General features: G+C 34.4%; 1 long non-coding RNA gene across 1 annotated transcript; it reads left to right on the top strand.

Moving 5' to 3' along the window:
* The first annotated feature begins 1,963 nt into the window (after positions 1 to 1,963).
* LOC113094172 (uncharacterized) lies at positions 1,964 to 6,590 on the top strand. Its single transcript, XR_003287995.1, has 10 exons — positions 1,964 to 2,203; positions 2,878 to 3,012; positions 3,225 to 3,318; positions 4,014 to 4,095; positions 4,374 to 4,455; positions 5,661 to 5,781; positions 5,949 to 6,013; positions 6,112 to 6,190; positions 6,352 to 6,449; positions 6,535 to 6,590. It is a non-coding gene; the product is annotated as an uncharacterized LOC113094172 (long non-coding RNA).
* The last annotated feature ends 1,239 nt before the right edge of the window (positions 6,591 to 7,829 follow it).

Here is a 7,829-nt window from a genome sequence, read left to right as displayed (position 1 = left end):
GCTGAAAGTCACCAGAAGTTACCTGCTGTGATAGTTATTTTTATGAACCTTTACAAAGTCACCAAAAGTTACCTGCTGTAATAGTTATTATGAACCTTTACAGTGTCACCTGACATTACCTGCTGTAAATAGTTTTTATTTATTTATCTTAATTTGATCTTTTTTTTCATCTTTAATCTCTGATTTGAAGGAATAACTCATTTCAAGTTTGCAAGTTAATTCCATCTTGGTTTATTACATATGGAAATTAAATGTCGAAATTTTACAGGATGGTCAGTAGAAGGTGTCTCTTGCTTCCTGAAAACAACAAACACTGATCAACACATCACAAATGATTTTATACAACTTAAATTAAATTATCCATGTTCTAAAAAACAAATCACAGTCTGTCTCTTGTTTAACACAACTGATTTAAAACAACTTATTTCATATAGTTAGTCTTCACCCAAACCCTCTACATCACATCCCAATTACCTAATATCCTATCCTTAACCTAATTATTCTCATTCCTGCTTATTTACAAAGCTGCAAATATCTTGTTGAAAGCAGCAGGTCACCTGCCTGAAACTCATCTGAGACGAGGAAGCATACACTTAAAATAAAAGGTGTGTAGTCTAGCTACAGTCTTGGCACAGAATTGCTGATTGTGTGGCACATGTAACTTGCTGTGATGCAACCCAGATGAGCAGCTTACACGTCCTCAGCCCTGTACAGAACATGACAAACCTAAAATACATTTCAAAGATTTTACAGTTCTCTTATTTCAGAATCATTCATTATTATTACACTTGACATTAACCTTATTCATTGATTAGACTTGACGTACACCTACCAAATCTTACCTTTACCTTACCTTTTGCATATACACTGTGTAGAATTAAGAGGCAAGTTGATTTTCTTATTCATATTTTTTTGGTAAAATTTACCAATTCCAAACCAAACCAATCTTAACTATTAATTTTGCATTTAATCTTTTATAAGTGATATATAATCTTTTTTTTTGGCTTGTTTTATCTGTAAAATAAAATCTGCCTAATCATTATGCATACCTGGCTATACAGCGTTTTTCACTTCCAAGTTCCAGCCTCCTCCTTTTCTAATATGTAATTGATAAACGTTCACTTACCTTACTCCACTGTGCTATTAAGTTATTAGAAAAAATACTTAGTCTGATGATGGTCATCAAACACGTTATTATACTTTTAAACATTTATAACTTCGTGTATATTAACATCACACACACACAAAACTAACCAGCACCACGCTGAGAGGTTTAGACTGCTCGACTGGCTGGTTGCACGTTCAATTTTAAAAAGACGAGAAAACCCTCGCTGTGTAACAGTACACGACCCACTGTCTCACTGTAAATACTGGTAAGCCTCGGTACATTTTTTTTAATCATTTTTCCTTGCTGCTCCATCAACTCCTCCTGACAGGGCAGTTAAATTTAAAGGTTAACTCTGGCCACTTCTTCATATCGTCTAACATTACCCACGTTAACAGCGTCGATGGATGGGACAATTTGAGACCATTTTATCGTCGTAAGACGTTTTCATCGTGCTCCCAATTTATAACATAACGTTCTTTGTCATTTCGCCACATTTATAGCTAGCTATAAACAATCGTACAACTACTAAACTAGTAACCGGACGTGCCGTATCGGTTTAGCGGAAGTCGGATGACAAAATGCGGAAATGCGAAGTATTAAAAGTGGGCGGGGCAGGAAAGTAATGGGAGTTACGAGATCAAGGTGTTTTTACACCATGATACTTGATTGGTTGATGTAATAGTGACGTTAGGTTTAGGGGTGGGGTTGGGTAAGGTTGATCATTTAGATTGCATGATTCAGAAACACCCAGCAGTTTCAAAACACCCACATGGTGATATACGCCCACTTTTGCTCTGCAGAGACCTAAGTCTCGGATGAGGAGGAGGGGGGAGGGTCTAGCTAGCCCCCGTTTTTTTTTTTTTTTGTGTGTTTTTTTTTTTTTACAATAACGTTACTTCGAATGTAAACAAGAAGTGAAGTCAATTAGAGCACCTTTAAGAGTGTTTTGGTGCTGCTGTTTACATGTGAGTGATCAGTGTGTTTTGGTTGATAATGACTCTTATTAAGCTCAGAGGAGTCAATGTGGACTTTCCCTTCACTCCATACTCGTGCCAGGAGGAGTACATGAGAAAAGTAATCGAGTGCCTGCAGAATGTAAGAATCTCAGTCACCACACTGTGTGCAACCCTGCATGCACTGCACTGCAAGCAACATTTATTGATAGTCTTTGAAATACTCAATGCCTGTTAAATGTTCTGCCTTAAATTAATACATTATTAGGTAACTGTAAATGTGTATATGTACATTTCTGAAATGCATAACTGATAACTGAATTGCATGCATTTTCTGCAGAGCTCCTTTGAAACGATATGTATTGTGAAAAGCACTATACAAATACATTTGAATTTAATTTAATTGAAAAGAAATACCCTCAAAAACTTTAAAAGATTCACCCTCAAAAAAAAAAAAAAAAAAAACTACATTTACTACTAAGGTTATAGCCAAAAAAGACAAAAGTCTGCCACTTTTTGTTGTTTCCAAAAAGTTAAATCACTTTTTCCATCAGAGATAAAATGTAATGGCAGAATGACATTCTATTGAAGGTAGAATTACATTTTGTTTTACTTGCCCTTTGCTTGTGTATAATATGAAGGCTGTAGTGCTTTAATCTAATGCAATAAATATTTGAAAGTCTTCCTGTAAGGTCACACATGTTCTATTATTTTTCTATTAATAAGAATGACATGCACTTGTACTCTACCAGAAAGTCAATGGTGTTCTTGAAAGTCCCACTGGCACTGGTAAAACGCTCTGTCTGCTGTGTTCAGCGCTGGGCTGGAGAGAGAACTTAAAAGACAAAATCTCTGACCGCAAGATAGCCGAGAGAATGGACGGTGTGGAGCTGTTCCCTGACAAACCAATGTCATCGAGGGGAACAGCAGTCACCAACAAAGACACTCCAAGTACTGTCCTTCATTTATTGATTCAAAATTGATACGATTTATTTTCATTAACATTTCTAAACATTGCTTGTGTTTTCAAAAGTTACATTGTTGTCGAAATTATAAACCAAATCATAGTGACAGTTGACATTACGGACAACCATATGAATTATATTTTAAGAACCAAGTTTCAATATCATGAGTTTTGTCTTGTCTTTGATTTTTTACTTTAGCTTATGACACGGACATCCCTAAGATCATATATGCTTCCAGGACCCATTCCCAGCTAGCACAGGTCATAAATGAGCTCAAGAACACATCCTACAGGTCAGCTATCTGAGTTAACATCACATATTTAAAGGGATAGTTCACAGAAAGATGAAAATTCTGTAATTATTTACTCACCCTCAAGTTGTTCCAAACCTGTTCAAGTTTCTTTCCTCTGCTGAGCACAAATGAAGATATTTGGAAGAATGTTGGTAACCAAACAGTTGACAACATCTATCGACTTCCATAGTAGAGGAAAGTCAATGGGTGCTGTCAACTGTCTGGTTATCATAAAAGTTATAACTGATTTCTATAAATAATTATTATGTTCTCTGCATTCATAAATTATTATGTTTGTAAGTGTCCTTTTTGTGTGTGTGTGTGTAAAAACAGTTGACCACAAACAAAGAAATTCTTCTAATATGCTTATTTGCCAGGACACTCTTGAAAAAGAGATTTTCAATCTCAATTAAAAGAGTCTCTTCCTGGTTAAATAAAGGTTTAAAAAAAAGTTTGGTACTCAGGAAACATTTCGTTTTAATATCATAATGTTAATATTTGTCGAAATTGTGATATTTTTTTTTTTTCTCCAGGATTATTTAATCAATAGAAAAAAGAACAGCATATTCATTTGAAATGAAAAAATAAATTATAAAAATGTCTTGACTGTCATTTTTGAGCATTCATCCTTGCTGATTAAAAGTATTAATTTCTTTAAAAATATTATTAACAGATGGTACTGTTCTTTATTATAGGCCAAATATTTGTGTTTTGGGATCTAGAGAACAGCTGTGCATAGACCAGGAAGTGATGCGTCAAGAGAGTAACCACTTTAAGGTATGCTGATCAGTACCTCACTGTGAGTATGTGTGACGACAGACAGTTAAAATACCAGAGGCTGTATCTCAACACCAAATTAATGAAGGCATTTTGCCTTAGTTCAAGGTCCACATGTACAGGGCAAATGAGACTATGAGACTAACATTGGTGGCCTGTCAATAGAGATTTGTGATTGTATTAGAGACAATTTTTTCAATTATAATGGTTTTAGTTTGTTAATGTACGACTCTACGAGAAATAGCTGACTATGTTTTTGGGTTTGGGTCTTTATTTAGAGAAAAGCACTAAAAAACCACAAAGAAATCAAGAATACTATCATGGATGTGGAGGATCTTGTGAAAACATGAAAAAGGAAAGGTGAGACACTATCCTTGCCTTGACTGAAGCACTGAAAGAAATAGTGGTGTTCTTCAAACTGCTGATGCTGCATCTGAATTAATTCCAATGGGAGTGTTTGTAAATAGTGACATTGCTCAGACTGTTTGTTGTAGAGAGTTTGTCCATACTACCTGTCACGCTCACTCAAACAACACGCTGATGTCATCTTCATGCCTTACAACTACTTGCTTGACCCAAGTATTAATATATTTTTAATATATTTCAAAATATAAGTCCTGTGATCAAAGCTTGGTGTGTTGATGGCGTGGTGATGCCGCAGTGGATAAGACACATGCCTTTGGTGTGAGAGACCCGGCTTCAAATCCACTGTGACACACCAATGTGTCCCTGAGCAAGACACTTAACCCCTAGTTGCTCCAGAGGCGTGTGACCTCTGACATATATAGCAATTGTAAGTCGCTTTGGATAAAAGTGTCAGCTAAATGAATAATGTAATGTAAAAAGCTGAATTTTCAACATCATTGCTCTAGTCTTCAGTGTCACATGATCCTTCGGAATCATTCTAATATGATGATCAAGAAACCTTTATGATTATTGTCAGTGTTGAAAACAGTTGTGCTGCTTAATATTTTTGTGTAAAGCGTGATACATTTATTTGATGAAATAGAAAGTTCAAAAGAACAGCATTAATTTTAAGTAGAAAATATGTAACAAAAAATACTGTCACTTTTTATCAACTTAATGTGTCCTTCTTTAATGAAAGTATTTATTTAAATAATTTATTTACTGACATTTTAATGACATTGTATATTTAGTTTATATTTTAATTATTATTAGTTTTGATTTGCTATGTATAGTTCTAGGATAAACATTTTTTATTTTAAGTGTTCCTGTAGCTCAAGTGGTAGAGCATTGCGTTAACAAGCACAATGTTGGGGGTTCGTATCCCAGGGAACACATGTTAGGAAAAAATTGTTAGCCTGAATGCAATGTAAGTCGCTTTTGGATAAAAGCGTCTGCTAAATGGATTAATTTCATTTCATTTCGTTTATTTTAATTTAATTTAATTTAATTTAAAACACAACATAGAGCTGAAAGGAGCTGTGGTTATTTTTGACGAGGCTCATAATATTGTAAGTGTTTCGATTGTTGTTTGAGACATCATAGCTGTTCTATATTTTTGTTTGTTTTATATTCTATCTACTGTTTGTGTACATTTTTAGGAGAAGATGTGTGAAGAGTCCACCTCTTTTGACCTTTCCCCTCACGACCTGATTTCTGCCATTGAAGCCGTGGATCGACTGCTCTGGGAACATGCCTCAGACATTAGCAAAACTAAGTCTGGTTAGTTTGGCAAAAACCTGTCGACATTTCAATATAAAATGTATATTTTAAACATTATATAAATAAGTGGTTTATATATTTGTGTATATGGGTGTGTGTGTGTGTGTGTATATATATATATATCTCAATAAATAACTCCATTATTTTTATCATTTTTTATTTCACAGGATTAAAACTGGATATCACCACAATTGCAAAAATAAAACATAGGTTACACTTCAAAAATGGAAATGTATATATTTTATTACCAAATTGAATTTATGTAGTTATTTGGAATACTTTTTTTCAGTAATGAAAATCATTTTTGCTGAGAACTTAATAATCTTACAGAAATTTTAATGGATCTGGGATCTTCCATTAATAGTTTTGAGATGCCAGCAAATAATCAAGGAATCACCAAGCCCGGCAGGTGAGTGGAGCCTCACTGAACCGGCGATCTGATTCAGTTTAGTGCTGGGAATGAGTATTATGTATGAGTATGACCTTGATATATTGACTACAAAATCACCAATTTTAGATGCACAGCAGCTAAACTGAACTGGTCATTTTCTTTCTCTTCCTCTTTTGAAGCTTCATATATGAGCTTTTTCAAACGGCTAATGTAAACTTTGAGTTTAAAACATCTATAGTGGAAGCCATGGAGCAGATTACAGGATATATAGCAGGGAGTGAGTATTACTCAACTGATCCTCCAATATAATCTCACTTTCTGTTTATCGGTTCAACATTGACCCATATGTGTATTTTTTGCAGGGCCTGGTGTCTTTCTGAAAACCAGCGGACTACAGAAAGTAGCAGATATTATCAAGGTAAGAAGTGTAGACCGTGTTAAAAAGATAAGTGGACAATTTTCTGTATGTTTAATGTTTTTGTCCTGAATAAGTTGGTGTTTGGGGCTAAACCTACAGAGGACAGCAAGACATCACAGATGGGAAACGGCATGAAGGAATTTAAGGTTTGCTCTGACTGAGTTTTCTTTGTTAAATATCTGCAGACATCAGGTTTTAGTTGGAGTGAGTGATAATGTGATGTTGCAAATTTTATAATAAAAAGGAAATTAATTAAAAGGGTACATTTTAAGATGTAAAGACATTTATAATGTTACAAAAAATATTTTTTATTCAAATAAATGCAATCAAAATCAAAGAATCCTGAAAAAGGATTTCCATCCACATATTATTATAATAACTGTAAACATTGATCATAAATCATCATTTTTCATGATTTCAGAAGGATCATGTGACACTGAAGACTGGAGTAATGATGCTGAAAATTCAGCTTTGATCACAGGAATAATTACTGGATTAATGTCTGTTTAAAATAAACGCATTGAAATGTGCTTTTCTACTGTGTTTTTTGATCAAATAAATGCAGCCTTGTTGAACAAAAGACTTACTGACCCTAAAAAAATCTTACTGACCCTAAACTTGTGCATGTTGTAGTGTATGTCAGACGATAGTTCCTTTAATACTCGTCTGTCATCCACCCCGCCCCACTTGCTTCTGAATAACAAATTTGTGTCTGAAATCAGGTCCACATTCATCCAACAACTTCAAGACGAAACAGCAGCGTTGAGATGTCTACAAATGTTTTAACCAAACTTTAGCACTTCAGTATTTTGTATGCATGGCCAGCTGTGTCATATTTTCTATTGTTAAGATTACAAACCTGTCTTTATATTTTTTTATAAGTGTTTCCATTTTCTCTTGTTTTATTACTTTTCTGGAGCGAGTGAGCCTGCTGGGAAAGACTTAAAAATACAAAGTTAATTGTACTTTTTTTTTTTTTGCTGAAATTCATTGTGCTGTTGTTGTTAACAGGCATGGTTTATTTGCTAAGTGTCCTGGGACAGGTGAGGGAGCGAGTGGAGCTGTTCAGGAGGACATCAAACTCCAGAGAGAGAGAGAGGAGCACAAGTTTTCTCTTCTTAAGAGAATGCATAACAAATACATTCTTCATTAGCCAAGAGATAACAGTAGGAAAAAATTTGTATATTAAATTTTCTATATATTTTTTTAAATGTCATATTGTCAATGGAATAACCTAAG

This window comes from Carassius auratus, unplaced genomic scaffold (genome assembly GCF_003368295.1).
Source record: "Carassius auratus strain Wakin unplaced genomic scaffold, ASM336829v1 scaf_tig00215268, whole genome shotgun sequence".
NCBI lineage: Eukaryota > Metazoa > Chordata > Actinopteri > Cypriniformes > Cyprinidae > Carassius > Carassius auratus.
The sequence above is the reverse complement of the archived record's forward strand: the minus strand, read 5'-3'. Positions and strand labels throughout refer to the sequence as shown.